Genomic DNA, 17,878 nt, shown 5'->3' with positions numbered 1-17,878 from the left:
TCAGTATGTTTGCTACCCGTCTGGGCATTGTGTCTGCTCTCCAGCAAGAAGAAGGGGGAAAGGAAAAAGTCAATATGTTATTAGAGATGTCTGTTCTTATTTGAAAAGTTTCCCAGAGTCTTTCCCCAGTGACTCTTGCTTCACTCTCACCGCCTAGAATTGTGTCACCTGGACATGCCTCGCTGGAAGAGAGTCTGGATAAGCAAGCATTTGGGGTTTCCAGACTTTTTAATAGAGAAAGGAAAGAGAGGATGAAAGAATGGGTGATTTAGAGAAGCCAATCCTTGTAGGCTGTTGTAGCAAGTAATTATATCTCAACAAGGTGATGAAGCTGAAGGTGCAAATAGTTTATTTTCTAACTTTTTAAACTCTACCTCATTGTCTTTCTTGCCAAAAACTGTGACGCATTTTAATCCATATGCTCCTGAGTACTTCATTATGTTAATATACAGATTTCAGAACACTATTATTATGAATGGGTTAATAATGTAATGAAAGGGATAGTGTGTTTGTGTGAGAGAGAGACAATTTTCTCTATTCCTGAGTGCTTACTACGGGTAAGGCTCTAAAGTAGGAACTGGATCCTTTTATCATTTATACTACAAATCTGTGATACAGATGTTATTTGATGGTGAGGAAGCTGCAGCTCAGAGAAGCTGAGCAGGTAGTTCAAGGTTACACAGTCTAAATTCTGACATTTGAACATAGGAAAGCATGTGGCTTTTTCTCAGTCGCACTCGTGGCTGCATGTTGGACCTATACTCCCAGAAAAGATGAAGGTCCAGCAAAATGAGTTTGGGTATTTAGTAAAGAGACACCTAAATTACATCAAGAAAATTGCATCATCTGTATGGACTTTTTTCCCCTCTATAATTACTAGATTCATGATTGTTTCTTCATTCCTTTATTCAACCATGTTTATTACATTCTTTTCATGTGCCCAGCATTGTTCTGGGGCTTCAAGATAAAACAATATCAAGACACAGGCTTCTGCCTCCATGTAGCTTACTATCTGGTTAAGTGGGAAAGAGAAAGATTTTAAAGGCAAATAATTACAAATTAATATAAGGAAGTTCCTATTGTGGCACAATGGAAGCAAATCTGACTAGTAACCATGAGGTTGCGGGTTCAATCCCTCGCTCAGTGCATTAGGGATCCAGCGTTGCCTTGAGCTGTAGTGTGGTTTGAAGATGTGGCTTGGATCCTGTGTGGCTGTGGCTATGGCTGTGGTGTAGGCCAGCGGCTACAAATCCAATTGGGACCCTAGCCTGGGAAACTCTATGTGCCGTGGGTGCGGCCCTTAAAAAAAAAATTAACACAGGTTATGAAGAAAATAATTCAAGGAATTGAAATAACAGGAAGGAGGCACCTATATTAGGTTGTGATACCAGTAAGATGTCTGACCTAGAGAATGAGAAAGGTTCCGGTTGGTTGGTTTGTTTGGTGATGGGAGGGTGGAGAGACAGAGAATTCTAGAAGTGGGAATGGACCGATTTTTGTAACCAAAAACGTTACTTGAAAACCTAAAAGTGTACCAGTGTGGCTGGAGCACAGTGAGGAATGAAAAGTGGAAGAAATGAAGTTGGAAATCCAAGCAGGAGGCAAATTCATCAGGGTATTGTTGATACAGTAGAGTTTGCATTTAGACGGTGCAGTCTTGGCGCTCTGTGAATCCAGGGTAATAATGCTGTTCACCAGCCCTTATCATTTATGGAAGGACGTAATACATTCTGTGTCACCCATATCTAGGTGCACTTAAAAAAAAAAAAAAGGAGAGAGAGAGAGAAAGCAAAAAACAGAATCTCTCTCTCAGTCTGATCTCTTACTGAGCTCTGACTATCTCCCTGGATCTTCCATATCCTCTTACTACTTGTCTAAAATAAACTCACCATATTTTTTCAGAATTTACATGTCTTACATTCTTGATCTCAGTGAAAAAAGCCAACATCCACCTAATCACCAAAGACAAGACTCTATAGATGATTCATCTGTATCCTAAAATGCTCTCCAAACAGTCCATCAGTTCCCAGGTTCTGTAGATTCTGCATCCACTGCATCACTTATGGTGTATCCTCCTCAGCATCTTTACTCTATTGTCTTAATTCACATGCTCACCATTTCTTAGAATGATTTCCAGACAGGCTATTTTTCCTCATCTCTCACACTCTTCCTGTCTGCCTTCCTTACCATCACCACAGTGAGCTTCTAAAAACCCAAGTACATCTTCGCTGTTTAAAAATCTTTATGACATATTTTACTCTCGATGAAGTTTCTCTCTCTTTCTATTTTTTTTTTTTTAAGGGCCACACCTGCTGCATATGGAGGTTCCCATGCTAGGGGTCTAATCGGTGCTACAGATGCTGGTCTACCCCACAGCAATCAATGTCAGATCAGAGCCGTGTCTGTGACCTACACCACAGCTCATGGCAACGCCGGATCCTTAACCCACTGAGCAAGGACAGGGATTGAACCCACAATCTCATGGTTCCTATTCAGTTTCATTTCCATTGTGCCATGACAGGAACTCCTCTAATTATCTTTTACTTATCTTCTTATCTTTTACTGCATCATTTCTTGGACCTTTTATTCTAGTCCTGCAGAACTGCTTGCAGCACCCCTGACAAGCCTACCTTTTGAGTTTGCTCACTTTGCCTGGAAAGCTCTTCTGTTTCCCTCTGATTGATGGACAGAAAACAACTATCTAGAGGACTGACTCCCCTTTGAATAGAAGGATCTATCATTATGTACTCTGTGAAGGCTTCCTTTCCCACCTCATTGCACCAAGTCTGCATCTCTGATAATCCAGCACTTAATTGCTTAATTCCATTCCATAGCAATTTCCCAGAGGTTTGTGTTCACTAATTTTAGATAAAAATAAATTAGGAGCAGAGCTTTTCCTAGGAGAAGATTAGTTAGTTCTACAGATTTTAAAGGAGGAATGAACAGCATTTTACATATATTTAATATTTCTAACAGTAGGTACAGTTGTCCCCTGGTATCGACAGGGAATTGGTTCCAGGAGCCCTCAAGTATATCAAAATCTGAGGATGCTCAAGTCCCATACTTGACCCTCTGTATCTGAGGTTACACATTCTCGGATTCAACCAACCACGAATTGTGTAGTACTGTATATATTTATTTTAAAAACACCTGTGTATAAGTGAATCTTCAGAATTCAAATCCATTTGCCCACGTGTCAGTGGTATAGTTATATAAACTATTTTTCACTGTTATTCAGTTCTCTTAAACTGTTAAAATGTGTCCATGATGGTAATATGCTTTATATACTACTTAGAGAATACATCTTTCTAAGGGACTCATAGGATGCCGAGAATTTCCACATACTGACAGTGTGTGTATATATGATGCTACTGTGGAGGAATTGTCCATAATATTATTTAGTGTCTTGTTCTTTTCATCCTTGTCCAGCTCATTTTATTACTTGAACACAATTTTCTTTTTTGAGAAATCATTTAAATTATTTCTTATTTGTTCCATTACATTAAAATGGAACTTGGTAGCATGCAGTCACAGTGATAAGATTATGATTCTGGAATTTTAAAAAAAACCAACCTGAATGTTCAAAACAGCATGAAATTAGATATAATCATTTTAGTTTGCTTTTGACAGATGTGTTAAGCAATTTTATGCTATGTCATTTCCTTCCATCTAATACTATAAGAAATAAACCCTGCCAGTAATTAGTAACCTTTTGTGTTTATCTCACAGTTTTCTTCCAAGTGATATAGGTGTTTTCAAGTACATTATCTAATTAAGTGTTCTCTTATATGAATCCTACCAGTTCAATACTAAAGTATGGATAGATTTTAACTTATTTTCTATAATGAAAATCATAGTCAACTGTGGTTATGGCATGATAATCCTTATATATCCTGTGTTATTTAGGTTGAAGTTGTACATACCTACAAACCATTTTCCACCACTCATCATTTCTTTCTGCCCTTACATCCCCTTCTTGGGGCATATAGCAAAGCCTCTCTGGAGGCTTCTAGTGTCTTCGTATGGGAGGAGTGAGAGAGGGAAGGGGACAGAGAATGAAAAAGACCAAATATGTTTAGGATGTACCAAGCTAGTCTTACTTTATTGAGGTCTTTTTTTTTTTTTCATTAGTTTGTTTTTAATATTGAATGGTGGATTTTCCTAAATGTTCTAGCAACATATAAAGAAATTATTTTCTCCCTTATATTGTAGTGAATTATATCAATAAATTTCCTAGTATTAAAATAACCTTGCATTTATTTCATAAACTGAATCTGGTTGTGGTATTACTTCTTTCAATTAATTGATGTCTTTCAATTAGCTGATATTCATTGCTAAATTCTGTTTGTTTATAACTGAGATTTGTCTATAATTTTCTTTGGGGCACTATCCTTCTCAGTTTTTAATATTGTTTTTGTGCTCATGTCATTAAATAATAATTAGAAAGGTTTTCCTCATTAAAAGTGTGTAAATAGCATCAAAACAGAACAGTTTAAGTAGCATACCCATCATTTTGAAAAGGAAACTTTTTGGCAGTCTTCTAAATTCCTATACAGTATTCTTGCTTTAGATTTTCTATGTCGTCTTTGGAAAGTTTTGAAATTATAATTTCCTGGAAAAGTATCTACCTTCGTGTATATTTTCAACTTTATTTGTACATAATCGAATAACCTCATAAGTTTTTAATCTCGTAAGTTCTATCCATATGTGTTGTTTCTCATTATTTATTATATGTGCTTTCTCACCATTTTTCTGAGAAATTTTGATAAGTCTTTAGTCATTTCATTGTATTTTCTCTTACTGTCCATGTCTTTGATTTATTCAGTGGTTTTACCATCTTTCTCCTTGGTTTTTGATAGATTTCTGCTTGTTGTCTTTATTAATTTTCCTTCTCTTCTTAGCCCCTCTTTTATTCTTTTCAATGTCTTTTTCTAACTTCTTTTAGTTCAATGATTGATTTCCATTCTTTCTGGTGAATGTGTGTATTTAAGACTGTGGATTTTTCTGCTTTTCTTTGAACATTTCTTTTAATGCTTCTCAAATATTTTAATAAAGAACATTTTAGGAGTTCCCATCACGGCTCAGTGGTTAACGAATCCGACTAGGAACCAGGAGGTTGTGGATTCGATCCCTGGCCTTGCTCAGTGGGTTAAGGATCCGGTGTTCCCGTGAGCTGTGGCGTAGGTCGCAGACGCAGCTTGTATCCCGCATTGCTGTGGCCCTGTTGTACCTCTATATGCCCCTAGAGCGGCCCAAGAAATGGCAAAAAGAAAAAAAAAAGAACATTTTATGCTATTTTCTACCTATTCCTTATTTCCACAATCAATTATGTGAGTTATTTTTCTGCTTTGTGATCACAGAGTAGCGCTGGAATTTAATGATGTTTGCTTTGTAGCTGATTGCATGGTCAACATTTGTAAATGTTCCACGGATACTTCTGTTTTTAGGATATAGATTTAAATACATAATTGCTAGAATATATTTGTTTCTATTCAGGTCTCTCAGCCTTAGTTACTTTTATTTGCTTGAATTTTTATGGATCCGGAGAGGTGACATAGATTTTATTACTGCTAATATTTCATATAGTACTCCTAATTATGGCTGAAACTTTTTGTATTTATTTGGGGAAAAGTTTTATAATTATTTGGTTTTCATTATAGACTGCATCTTTTGTTGTTGTTGTCTTTTTAGCGCTGTACCTGAGACAAATAGATGTTCTCAGGCTTGGGTTCAAATGGGAGCTGCAGCTGCCAGCCTGTATCACAGCCACAGAAACTCTTTTATTTATTTATTTATTTTTTAGGGCCATGCCTGTGGCATGTCAAAATTCCCAGGCTAGGGGTCAAATCAGAGCTACAGCTGGTGGCCTACACCACAGCCACAGCCACAGAACCTGGGGTTGCAAGCCGTGTCTGCCACCTACACCATAGCTCATGGCAATGCTGAATCCTTAACTGAGCGAGGCCAGGGACTGAACCTGCATCCTCATGGATACTAGTTGGGTTCCTTACTGCTGAGCCATGATGGGAACTCCTTAATTATTATTTTATTTGTGCTTAGTTTTACTTTTTTATTTATTTTGTTTGCTCATGCTCTGATTTTCAACTTTTGTGAACTCCTTTTGATTTAGAGGTTGGAGAGTTCCTATAAACAGAAAATATTTGGTTTAGGCTTTACTATTCAAAAGTAAAAGTTTTAGCCTGTTTACCTTAATTGATATGATATACTTGTTATGTTTCAGTTAGCCTTTTTATATCATACTAATTTGTTTGTTTTAGTACATATTTTGTTTTTCAAGTTTAATTACATGGTGTGGTTTCCTTTACCTCTTAGTTTCCTGCTTTTAATTTGGCATGTTTATATCTTTATTATACTTTAGATACTCTTTTATATCTATATTTTTTTGTACTTAAACTTCTGTTTCTTTACCTAGAATGAACATTGATAAGTACATTTTCATTGTTTTTTCTCCTCTCTCCTTCCACTATTTAATAACATTTTTATATTATACTTAAGTCATTTCTTAGTATTTATCATTTTTACCTTTATATGTACTCATATCTCTATTCTTTTGTTTCCCCTACTGCTTTATTCTTGATTAACAGCTTGAATTTCTTGTGCCCCCTGATTCTTCCCAATGAAGAAAGCACAATACTTAGACCTTCTTCCACATTCTTTTCTTCCTTCTTTCTCAGTTTCTATTATTCATAGTTTATGTGTTGTTTCCTCTGTGACCAGAGGGAGGAAGAGAAGATAGAGTTGAAGAGAAAAATCATCCTAGAAGGTCCCCAGGTTTTATCAGAGATAGAAAGCTATTTCCTAACCCAACTCCAAGCCAGCTTTTGGGGCAACACTGTTAGAGAATGTGATAGGGAAGTCTGGCGTTTCCTTTCCAAGGCGACCCTTGGTTTAGGCAGCACAGGAAGATGGCAGAGGAGGAGATCATGCTTAGTGGAAAGAGAAGCCTGCTTTCTCTCAATCTCTGCTAGAACTGGTAAGGAGGCAAGTTATCCGGCACACCCAGGGCACTCTGGGAGGTAGCTGGGTTTGAGCTGTGTGGTTAGGCTTCCTCCAAGAAAGCTCTCTTCAGGTTGAGGGGATCCCAACTGTCAAGAAGCTGCTAAATATACGATGTTGTAAGAGGAGGTAGTAAAAGTTGAGCCATAGTGACTTATAAAACTCATGTATAACTTTTTATGGGTGAGCTAGCATGCAGACTCCTAAGGTGCAAAAGATAGCTATAGCGACTCAGTATGAGACAAAAAACACAACAAAGAAATGAGGATTACATCTGTGTCCCAGCAAATAAATGACAAGTGCCTTTCCCCCCTTTCCCTTCTGTCTACTCCCAATGCTGGAGTAGTTGGATCCAGAGGAGAGGGGGAGAGAAGGAGTGGTGTGTTCTTTGTTCCCACCCACCTCATTTCAGGTCCCTCCAGATCACATCTGATCTACTTTGGGTGGGAGGGAGGAGACCTTTAAGTTGAGTATCTGATTGAAATATTAATATTAGACTAAATTGTTGATGACTATCAGTGAAATTTATGAAATCTCCCCAAGGTATCTTTAAGGAACTTGAAAGGGAATTTGATATAGTATGGGCGAAGGCAGTGATTGAAGAAAAATAAAAACTGCTCAGCTTGACATTCCACAATGCTGAGAGTCCTCAAAACACTGGTTCCTGGGTCTTTGTATGAGTAATGCGCTGATTTCTTTGTGTTGAGTGCATGAAGTAAATTCTGTTAGTCGATTTTCTTCCTGTTATGGAGAAAGTTCTTTGGTATAATCCTGGGTGAGAATGTGAGGTGTTTTTATTTTCTCCACAGTCCACAAAAAAGACGTCTTAGTTTTGAACATGATCTCTCTCCTCCATCCTGTAAAGGTAGTCTCCTGTGTGTATCTTTATTCACCTGGTCTCTCCTCCTCTCCTTACTGGCACGAAGAGCCCAATGAACTTCCATCTGTTAGTACACGAATCCTGTTCTTTTATTCCCAGTAAAGAGACTTCATTCTACTTCCTTTACTTCAGCTTTTTATTTTGGAAAAAACTTGAAGCTACAAAAATTCACAGGGTTAACTTGTATGCAATTTTTACCTAGATTTCATATTTGATAGGTTTGTTTTCTGTCTCTCTGTATATTATAAACATGAATACATTTACAATGTGCATATATAAATATTATTTACTAAACCAGTTACATACTTCAAGATTCTTCACCCATAAATATGTATATCTTAAGAACATAAAATTATATGAGAAAATAACATGGGATTATTTATTAATTAATTTATTTAATGAGGCTGCACCCACAGCAGGCATATGGAGGATCCCAGGCTAGGGGTCGAATTGGAGCTGTAGCCGCTGGCCTAAACCACAGCCACAGCAATGCCAGATCCAAGCTGCGTCTGCGACCTATACCACAGCTCCCTGTAATGCCGGATCCTTAACCCACTGAGCAAGGCCAGGGATCGGACTTGTGTCTTCATGGATACTAGTCAGATTCATTTCTGCTGAGCCACGAGGGGAACTCCAAAAAATAACATGAAATTACTAAATTATGAAGTTCAGCATTGGTACAAAATAACTAAAATACGTCATTCATATTCATAATTTACCAGTCGTCCCAGTAATATACTTTAGAACATTTTTTTCTGATCCAGTTTTCATTTCAAAATCACACATTGAATTTAGTTGTTATGTCTCTTTAATCTTCTTTAATGTGGAACAGAGCTTTTGCCACTTTTTATTGACATTGTAAAAGAGTCTGGGCCAATTCTTCTGCAAAATGCCCCTCCGTACCCTCTTTTTTGTTTGTTGATAACTTTTCAGTCTCTACCTTTTCCCCTTCTGCTTTGCATCTGGGCAAGCTGATAGGAAAACTCAGGTTTTTCTCTTTGGGTACATTTAGAGGTTCAAACCATGCATTTCCTACCTAAGTGTGGGCAGGAGCCACCTGCCCTGGCCCCACCTCCTAATCAAGTAAAACCACCCAGCCAATTTCCTGTTCTCCTTTGAACTGCTTTTGGATGTTCTTGGGATCCGCTACATTTAACCCATAAAGCATCATTACGTGAGTTCTGACCTCCCCCTTATCATATGTGTGTGTGTGTGTGTGTGTGTGTGTGTGTGTGTGTGTGTGTGTGTCAGCATCAGTCTCAACACTAGATCCAAATTTGAGGTGAAGGTCTATTTCATTGCTGTTGGATGTCCATAACAGCCTCGGTTTAGATTGTATGATTGTTTACTCATGATTCATCTTAGGCTGTGCTTTTTAGGGAGTGAAAATGGGAATAAGTGATGTTGTGCCTTTCTCCAGAGTACCATGATGTCGACTTTTGCCATTAAAGTCGACATTAACTCTGATTACTTAGTTGAATTCATAAAACCTGCTTTGAAGAACGTCGTTCTGCCCCATTGCTTGAATTTCTAGCTTCAGGCATGCTTTCTCAGCATTTTCCCTCATCTTTATTTGACCTTCACTACATTTGGCAGTGTTTCTGCATACAGTCTAGTTCTAGTTACCAATGTCTCCTATTTTATTGAAGTGTGAGTTTGCACTTCTGTTTCTTGTTATCCTTGGTATTTTAGAGAGCAGAAGGAGACAGGGACATGCCTCCAACATTTGAAAAACCAAATCAGCCTAATGTATTTTGTTAAAAAGCTTCTGTGCCATGATCTATTGAAACAATTAAAATAAAACTAAAAATAAATTATTACTACCACAGAAATCATAAACCAAGGCTGATTTTAATTCTCTAAAGAGACCATGGTAGCAATTATAATTCCTAGGCTCCAAAAAAGAGAACACTGCTAAAAAAAGCAGTTCAGGTGGTTGAACCTTATTAAAATTCCCAATTTAGAACTTGGAAGTGGAATGGCTGTTTGATTAGCAACCACTCTCCAGTTAACTCACAGGCTCTGGAATATTTTGATTATTTGGAAGAGGCTGCCATGATTCACAAACTGAAATTTCTCCATTTTTATAAAGATGCCTTGATGAAATAAATGCCACCGGCTCTCCTTCTGTATCAAGGCTTCAGATTGATTGCTTCCCTGGAGATATTTTCTGCTTGCAGAGATGTGCTGCTGATATGTTTATTTGTCTTCTTCTCCCTGTAATATGATGAAAATCATTTTCCATCAAACATTGCCACACCTGGGGAAAATGGGGAGATACTGATCAATGGGTATGAATTTTCACTTATAAGTTGACTAAGGTCTGGAGACCTAGTATATAACATAGTGACTGTAGTTAGTTGAAATTTGCAAGAGAGTAGATCTGAGTTCTTCACACACACATGGACACAGACACACAGAGGCAGCTGTGTAAGGTGATGGATATGTTAATTACCTTGGTTTTAGTAATTTTTTGCGATGTATACTCATATCAAAACATCCGATTGCACACCTTAAACATATACGGTCTTATTTGTCAATCATACCTCAGTAAAGCTGCAACAAAAAGACTACCACATCTTAAACAACAAAGCTGAAAAGCCTTTCAGTGAAGTTCATTGTGCCACCTTTGTTTCCATATGATGCTATTCCTGTGAATTTTACTCATATTTCTCTTTTATTTTGAAGATACAGAAAAATTGAGGCCAAGTCAGAATCTGCCTTTCTTCGGGCCTGACTGGAGGCAATCACTAAGTAAAGGAGATCCTTATGCAGAAGTGGTTTATTTCTAAAATCTCAGTTTTCCTGGTCTTGTCCTGATCTTGTAGCTTCCTAAACCTTGGGAAGATGAGAAAGCCCTGAAGTTATTTACCTTAGGTTTTCAGTTGTTCAAGAGGGAATGGCTCAGAGAAGCTGCCACACTTTTATTTCTAGCTGTGGGAGGAAAAAAAAAAATACAACACTAACATAAAATATTACCAAGGATTATATTTTTTGTTTTTAAAAATCTCATTAAAAGGCTGTGCTTCAAAGGACAGCCTTGGTTAGATAGGTTTTATAATGACCCTACCATTAAGTGAAGATAGAGCAGAAGTGAGAAAGCGTAAGTGAAAGCAGAACGCATCATGGCTGTTGCTCAGTAGGAATCCAGGCATGATGAAAAGGTTAGGATGTTTTCAGCAACGATGCCTCTGCATTTCCCCACTGTGGCTTCTGGCCTTTACTGATAGGAACAAGCCTAATTTTAGCCACCAGATGTCCCTCACTAGGGTTTTAACCTTTTCAGGGATTTTTTTTTTTTTTTTTTTTTAATATTTAGGCAGAAGTTTTCGAACAAAATCTCATTTTAGCAAAAAGTTTCACAGATGGTCTGAGGCCCAGTCTTTTGATGGATGGATGACAGATGCTATCATTTTCAAAGTTCATTTTAGTGTCAGGAAAATGAATAAAGGACAGAGAGAAATAAAAATATTTCCAAAGCCTGCTCTGTGGGCAGTCTGAAGTATTCATGATGCCTTTCATGGGCACCTTACCCCAGTGCTCCTAGCAAAATTCCTGATCTTTATTATGAAACCTGGGCAAACAGAATTGCAATAATCGTAAATTCTATTTATATGGAAACGTCCTCAGAATCGAGTTGCAAGCATGAAAAGCATTTATCCATCATTCTCTCAATTTCATTTGGTGGGAAGGGGGTATAGCGTTTCTCTTTTAACAGAATCAAGAGAGGAGAGGTTACAGGGTTTGCAAATGTCATTTAATGAAATGGTCAGGATCATACTTAACCGCCTGGTAAATTGGGCCCCTGTTCATCCACTCCTTGACCTGGTTGTGTGTGTGCCCCGTTACCTTCTTCCTGGGACCACTGACGTGTTGGGCAGGGGGGTGGAGTGGGCAAGGTCCTCAGTAGACCTGGATTCCTAGGGATTTTCTTCCCTGTCCCCTGAGTTGGTCACCTTGTCCAAGCTTTATACACTCTCTAAAGGTAACAGCTAGTTCTTCTTGTCCTTTTCACTCCTTTCTCAACAGCAGTGATTTTCAGATTTCCTAGTGACATGGGAGAATGCATTTGGAATTTGGGGTGGAAAGCAGATAGACTGAGGGGATTATTTTGCAGGTGCAGAAACTAAATTGACTCACGATTCATTCATGGGCCAGGCCATGGTTTTCGTTATAATGCATAGTCAGGAGAGTATTCAGTCCTGTCTATGGCTTCTCAAACTCTAGCTTTTTTGGGACCTTAAGGCTGGAAAGCTACCTCCCATATGATTCTAGATTATTTTTATCAAAAGAAGCACCATCCCCCTTCAGTATCCCCCAAAATACCTTGCATACACGCCAACATACTTATTTCATTGTGTTACTCCAAACTCCCTTGCTTTATTGATCTAAAAATAAGAATATTTTCTGCCACTAGATATCTCTTCCTCTTCTTTTTGGTGATGCCCATAGTAATTGTATTTCATGTTTGATATTTCACATGAAAGAAGCCCAAAAAAATTCCTTCCTGGCCCTGCTTTTATTCTTAAGCCAGTGGAAATAGGAAAAGAATTAGTGGTTTTTTTGGAGTTGCCTAAGACTAACATATATTTTTCTCACATGTTTTCCATCCTAAAGAAATAGCCTTCATGATTTTGTTAATGATTAATGATTTTAGATTCTCCATTATGAAATCTCTGCCTAGAATTATGATTCCCATGGCTTTGAAAGAAAATACCAACTTCTTTTTCTGGTAGATAAGGTTATGGTGCGTTCAGTACAGTAAATCTTAAACTCTTAAATATTTTAAAGGGAATTTCCAACCATACTACATATATTCCCTGTTGCTAATAGTACTTTAATTTTAGTTAAAAAAAAATGACATATGCTAATGAGTGGGTTTATCGACAGTAATGTATAATCAGATTTTTTCATTAGCCCTTCATTCCACAGATGTAATACGGTTTCTAATCCAGTTAGTAGAATTTTGTGTACATTTTGATGCATTTTATGATGAAAAACAAAACATGAAATGATATGTTGAAGACTTGTAGACTTGAATTTAGAAAAGCATTTCATTTAAAAGATTTATTAATTTTTTTCATGTATAATTGATAGCAAAATTATTGGGTCGATTTATCTATTTAATGTCCACACATTTGGGACTCATTTACTGATGGCAGTTTTACTATTTTATACACTTCCGATGCAAATGAGATATCTGGACTTGGGTTTAGCCACTAGTTCAAAATAGGTCTTGAATTTAAAAGAAAAAGAATAAGCAGAAAACTTAGATGTGGCCCTAATCTTCCCCCAATCTCTCTCTCTCTCTGTCACACACACACGCACGCACGCACGCACGCACACACACCTATGTATGCATGCACAAACACTCATTCATGTTTTGGCATCATGAGGTTTTGGCCACTTTGGAAGATTTGGCTCAGAACACTAACAGTGGCAAAGAGAATTCATCTGGAAGTAAATGCTGGTGGAGACCTTGATGCTTAGTGGGAGATCACAGCTGCTCTGTAGACCATGGCCTTCTGTTCTACAAATAGACTGAAGATGTAGTTGACTAATTAGATTATTAATGGAGTAAGATTCTTAGGGAAATGGACTGTGAGTATCAAACTTAGATGGAAGAATTGAATCTGGTTATGAATGTGGATTTCTCTTTCTCTGAGAACTTAGGAAAGGAAATTAAGGCAGATGAGTCATTCAGATGTGGTTAACTTCTACTTTTTTTTTCTGGGAAGAGAAAGCAGTGTGAAAGTAAGTAGGGCAAAGGTGGAGCTGGAAGCTTGAAAATACCTACTGTGAGAAATGAGAGAAGTGATTTCCCAAAGGCTGAGGGTGAAGATGATGATTTAGGAATTGTGCTCAGTCATGCTGCTCTTAGCTTTCTCTGTTAGCAGTCAGGATATAGGAAAGAAGGTGGATGTCAGTGTTAATTCAGAGTAGGGATTTTGTAGAGCAGGTTTAAGTGATAAGACCAGAAGGTAAGTAACATAAGGTGGTGGGATAGAGTTATTTAAAGGATGGAAGAACTGGATTGGTGGGAGAAGAAAAAGAGGGAGAAATGAATTGGGAGTATGAGGTTCAAAGTAATGACTGGGGATTGGGAACGGGGGGAAAAAGGAAAGATTTGAGGAACTGAGTTTCTTGAGGTAGATGAGCCAATAAATTGGGAATAAAATAATACTAAAATTAGATAGTAAGTATGGTTACCAATTTAGAATTAAGGAAGTTATACATAACAAAGTCCTGGTTTAGGTTTGGGAAGGATAGCTAAACCTAAATAAAGACTTTGTGGAGTGGGTTGTTCAACTTCAGTTGAGAATTTGAGTCTTGATGGATCCTAGCATGAAGTGGGAAAAAGAAGATAATGGTGAACCAGATATCAAAGATGTAATGATCTTGAAAGTAGAGGAAAGAGAAGGAAGAAAGGAAATAGTGATGGAAATGGTAGGAAAGAACACCTATCAAAGCAAAAAGTAGAATTAGTGAAGGAAGCAAACACAGGGTGCAAAAAACAGAGCGAACACCAGAAGACTTCTTCCCTGAGGAAAGTACAGGGAAGAAATTTGGGTCTGACCAAGAGTTAACAGTAGAAATCTGTACATTTATGTGGCTTCCTAATGTAATTCAGAAACCTTACCATTTGTCAGTCTCAGGGAGAATATGTATACTTATCTAAAAATAAATGTAGTTGAAGTTTGCGTCGTGGCCCAGAGGAAACGAATCCGACTAGGGACCATGAAGTTGTGGGTTCAATCCCTGGCCTTACTCAGTGAGTTAAGGATCCAGCATTGTCATGAGCTGTGGCGTAGGTCATAGATGCGGCTCGGATCTGGCATTGCTGTGGCTGTGTGTAGGCCAGCAGCTGTAGCTCTGATTCAACCCCTAGCCTGGGAGCTATCATATGCTGTGGGCGTGGCCCTAAAAAGACTAAATAAATAAATAAATAAATGTAGTTTCCATTTCCCAATCCTTCCTTCCTTCCTTCCCTCCCTCCTTCCAGCACAACCATGCCATATGGAGGTTCCCAGGCTAGGGGTTGATTCGGAGCTATAGCCGCCAGCCTACACCAGAGCTACAGCAACACAGGATCTGAGCCTCGTCTGCGACCTGCACCACTGCTCACGGCAATGCCAGATCCTTAAACCACTGAGCAAGGCCAGAGATCCAACCCACAACCTCATGGTTCCTAGTCAGATTCATTTCTGTTGAGCCACGATAAGAACTCTCCAATTCCCTATTTCTACACACAGTTTTATAACACTGCTCTTGGTTTCTATGAGACTAAACTGTATCAAGATAAGACATTTTGTGCTCAGTGAACCTGAGGCATTAATGAATACTTAAGTCACTTTTGAAACTTTCTTCTGCCTTTTCAATGCTGAGTGTGAAAGGGACCATATCTATTTCCAATTCTCATACTGGTCTCAGCTGCCTGAATTTGAATCCCAGCTCTATTGGCTACTGGCTGGGTGGCAGATTACTTGAGTTTTATCTCACAGAATGATTCTGATGATTGAATGTGATAATCCATGTAAACATAAAGAACATAGGGTAGAAACTGATACGCAGTCAACCCTCAGTACATATCAGCTGTTTTACGATTTTTTTTTGTTCTGTTTTCTTTTTGTTTATATTTATTTTTTTTCCATTGCAACTGGTTTACAGTGTTCCATTGCAACTGGTTTACAGTGTCAATTTTCTACTGTACAGCAAGGTGACCCAGTCACACATACATATATATACATATATATATATATATATATATGTATATACACGTTCTTTTTTCTCACATTATCATGCTCCATCATAAGTGACTAGATATAGTTCTCATTGCTTATCCATTCCAAAGGCAAGAGTTTGTGCCTATTAACCCCAAATTCCCAGTCCATCGCATTCCCTCCCCCTTCCCCTTGGCAACCACAATTCTGTTCTCCATGTCCATGATTTTCTTTTCTGTGGAAAGGTTCATTTGTGCCATATGTTAGGTTCCAGATATAAGTGATATCATATGGTATTTGACTTTTTCTTTCTAACTTAATTCACTTAGTGTGAGAGAATCTAGTTCCATCCAGGTTGCTGCAAATGACATTATTTTGTTCTTCTTTATGGCTGAGTAGTATTCCATTGTGTATATATACCATGTCTTTTTAATCCTTTCATCTGGTGATGGACATTTAGGTTGTTTCCATGTCTTGGCTATTGTGGATAGTGCTGCAATGAACATACGGGTGCATGTGTCTTTTTCAAGGAAAGTTTTGTCCAGATATATGCTTAAGAGTGGGATTGCTGGGTCATATGGTAGTTCTACATATAGTTTTCTAAGGTACCTCCATACTGTTTTCCATAGTGGTTGTACCAATTTACATTACCACCAACAGTGCAAGAGGGTTCCCTTTTCTCCACACCCACTCCAGCATTTGTTATTTGTAGACTTATTAATGATGGCCATTCTGACTGTTGTGAGGTGGTACCTCGTAGTAGTTTTGATTTTCATTTCTCTAATAATCAGTGATGTTGAGCATTTTTTTCATGTGCTTGTTGGCCATCTGTAAATCTTCTTTGGAGAAAAGTCTATTCAGGTCTTTTGCCCATTTTTACATTGGATTGTTGCCTTTTTTGCTGTTGAGTTGTATAAGTTGTTTGTATATTTTAGAGATTAAGCCCTTAGTTGCTTCATTTGCAACTATTACCTCCTATTCTGTAAGTTGTCTTTTTGGTTTTTTATGGTTTCCTTTACTGTGAAAATCTTGTCAGTTTGATTAGGTCCTCTTGGTTTACTTATTTTTATTTTATTTTTTGTCTTTTTAGGGCTGCACCACCCATGGCATATGGAGATTCCCAGGCTAGGGGTATAATCAAGCTATACCTGCCAGCCTGTGCCACAGCCACAGCCACGCCATATCAGAGCTGTGTCTGTGACCTACACCACAGCTCACAGCAACGCTGTATCCTTAACCCACTGAGTGAGGCCAGGGATTGAACCCATTACCTCATGGTTCCTAGTTGGATTCGTTTCTGCTGCACCATGATGGGAATTCCTATTTTTGCTTTTATTTCTGTTGCATAGGGAGACTGGCCTGAGAAAACATTTGTAAGGTTGATGTCAGAGGATATTTTGCCTATGTTCTCTTCTAGGAGTTTGATGGTGATCGTGTCCTGTCTCACATTTAGGTCTTTAAGCCATTTTGAGTTTATTTTGTGCCTGGTGTGAGGATGTGTTCTAGTTTCATTGATTTTCATGTGGCTGTTCAGTTTTCCCAGCACCACCTGCTGAAAAGACTTTCTTTTCCCCATTTTATACTCTTGCCTCCTTTGACGAAGATTAATTGACTGTAGGTGTTTGGTCAACTATTGTGTTCCATTTGTCTGTATGTCTGTTTTGGTACCAGTACCACACTGTCTTGATGATTGTGACTTTGTAATATTGCCTTAAGTCTGGGAGAGTTATGCCTCCTGCTTGGTTTTTGTTCCTCAGGATTGCTTTGGTAATTCTGGATCTTCTGTGGTTCCATATAAATTTTTGGATTGTTTGTTCTAGTTCTGTGAAAAATGTCATGGGTAATTTGATAGGGATTGCATTGAATCTGTAATTGAATTGCTTTGGGTAGTGTGGCCATTTTTACAGTATTAATTTTTCAACCCAGGAACATGGAATAATCTTTCCATTTATTTGAATCCTCTTTAATTTCCTTGATTAATGCTTTCTAGTTCTCAGCAAAAAGTCTTTCACCTCCTTGGTCAGGTTCATTCCCAGGTATTTGATTTTTTGTGGGGTGCAATTTTAAAAGGTACTGTATTTTTGTATTCCTTTTCTAATATTTCATTGTTAGTTTACAGAAATGCAACTGATTTCTGAATGTTAATCTTATATCCTGCTACTTTGCTGAATTTGTTGATCAGCTCCAGTAGTTTGGGGGTTGGATCCTTAGGGTTTTGTATATATAGTATCATCTGAATATGGTGACAACTTTACCTCTT

General features: G+C 38.0%; 1 protein-coding gene and 1 long non-coding RNA gene across 3 annotated transcripts in view; one reads left to right on the top strand and one right to left on the bottom strand.

Annotated features, from left to right (window-relative positions):
• LOC110255829 (uncharacterized) overlaps window positions 1-17,878 on the top strand; it is a 497,148-nt gene that overhangs the window by 376,630 nt on the left and 102,640 nt on the right. The window lies entirely within an intron of this gene.
• The window catches only part of LOC146398637 (uncharacterized), a 145,132-nt gene continuing 135,271 nt past the window's right edge, over window positions 8,018-17,878 (bottom strand). The window contains exons 2-3 of the long non-coding RNA XR_014819651.1: window positions 10,770-10,831; window positions 8,018-10,114 (exon numbers count right to left, since the gene is read on the bottom strand). This is a non-coding gene — a long non-coding RNA (uncharacterized LOC146398637). The remainder of the gene's footprint in view (window positions 10,115-10,769; window positions 10,832-17,878) is intronic.

The sequence above is a fragment of the Sus scrofa genome, chromosome 11 (genome assembly GCF_054392235.1).
Source record: "Sus scrofa isolate SSC_HxYL_T2T_F1_AM1 chromosome 11, Sscrofa_HxYL_maternal_Yorkshire_Landrace_v2.0, whole genome shotgun sequence".
In the NCBI taxonomy this organism is placed as follows: domain Eukaryota; kingdom Metazoa; phylum Chordata; class Mammalia; order Artiodactyla; family Suidae; genus Sus; species Sus scrofa.
Note: the sequence above shows the minus strand (reverse complement) of the source record. Positions and strands in the feature narration are given on the sequence as shown.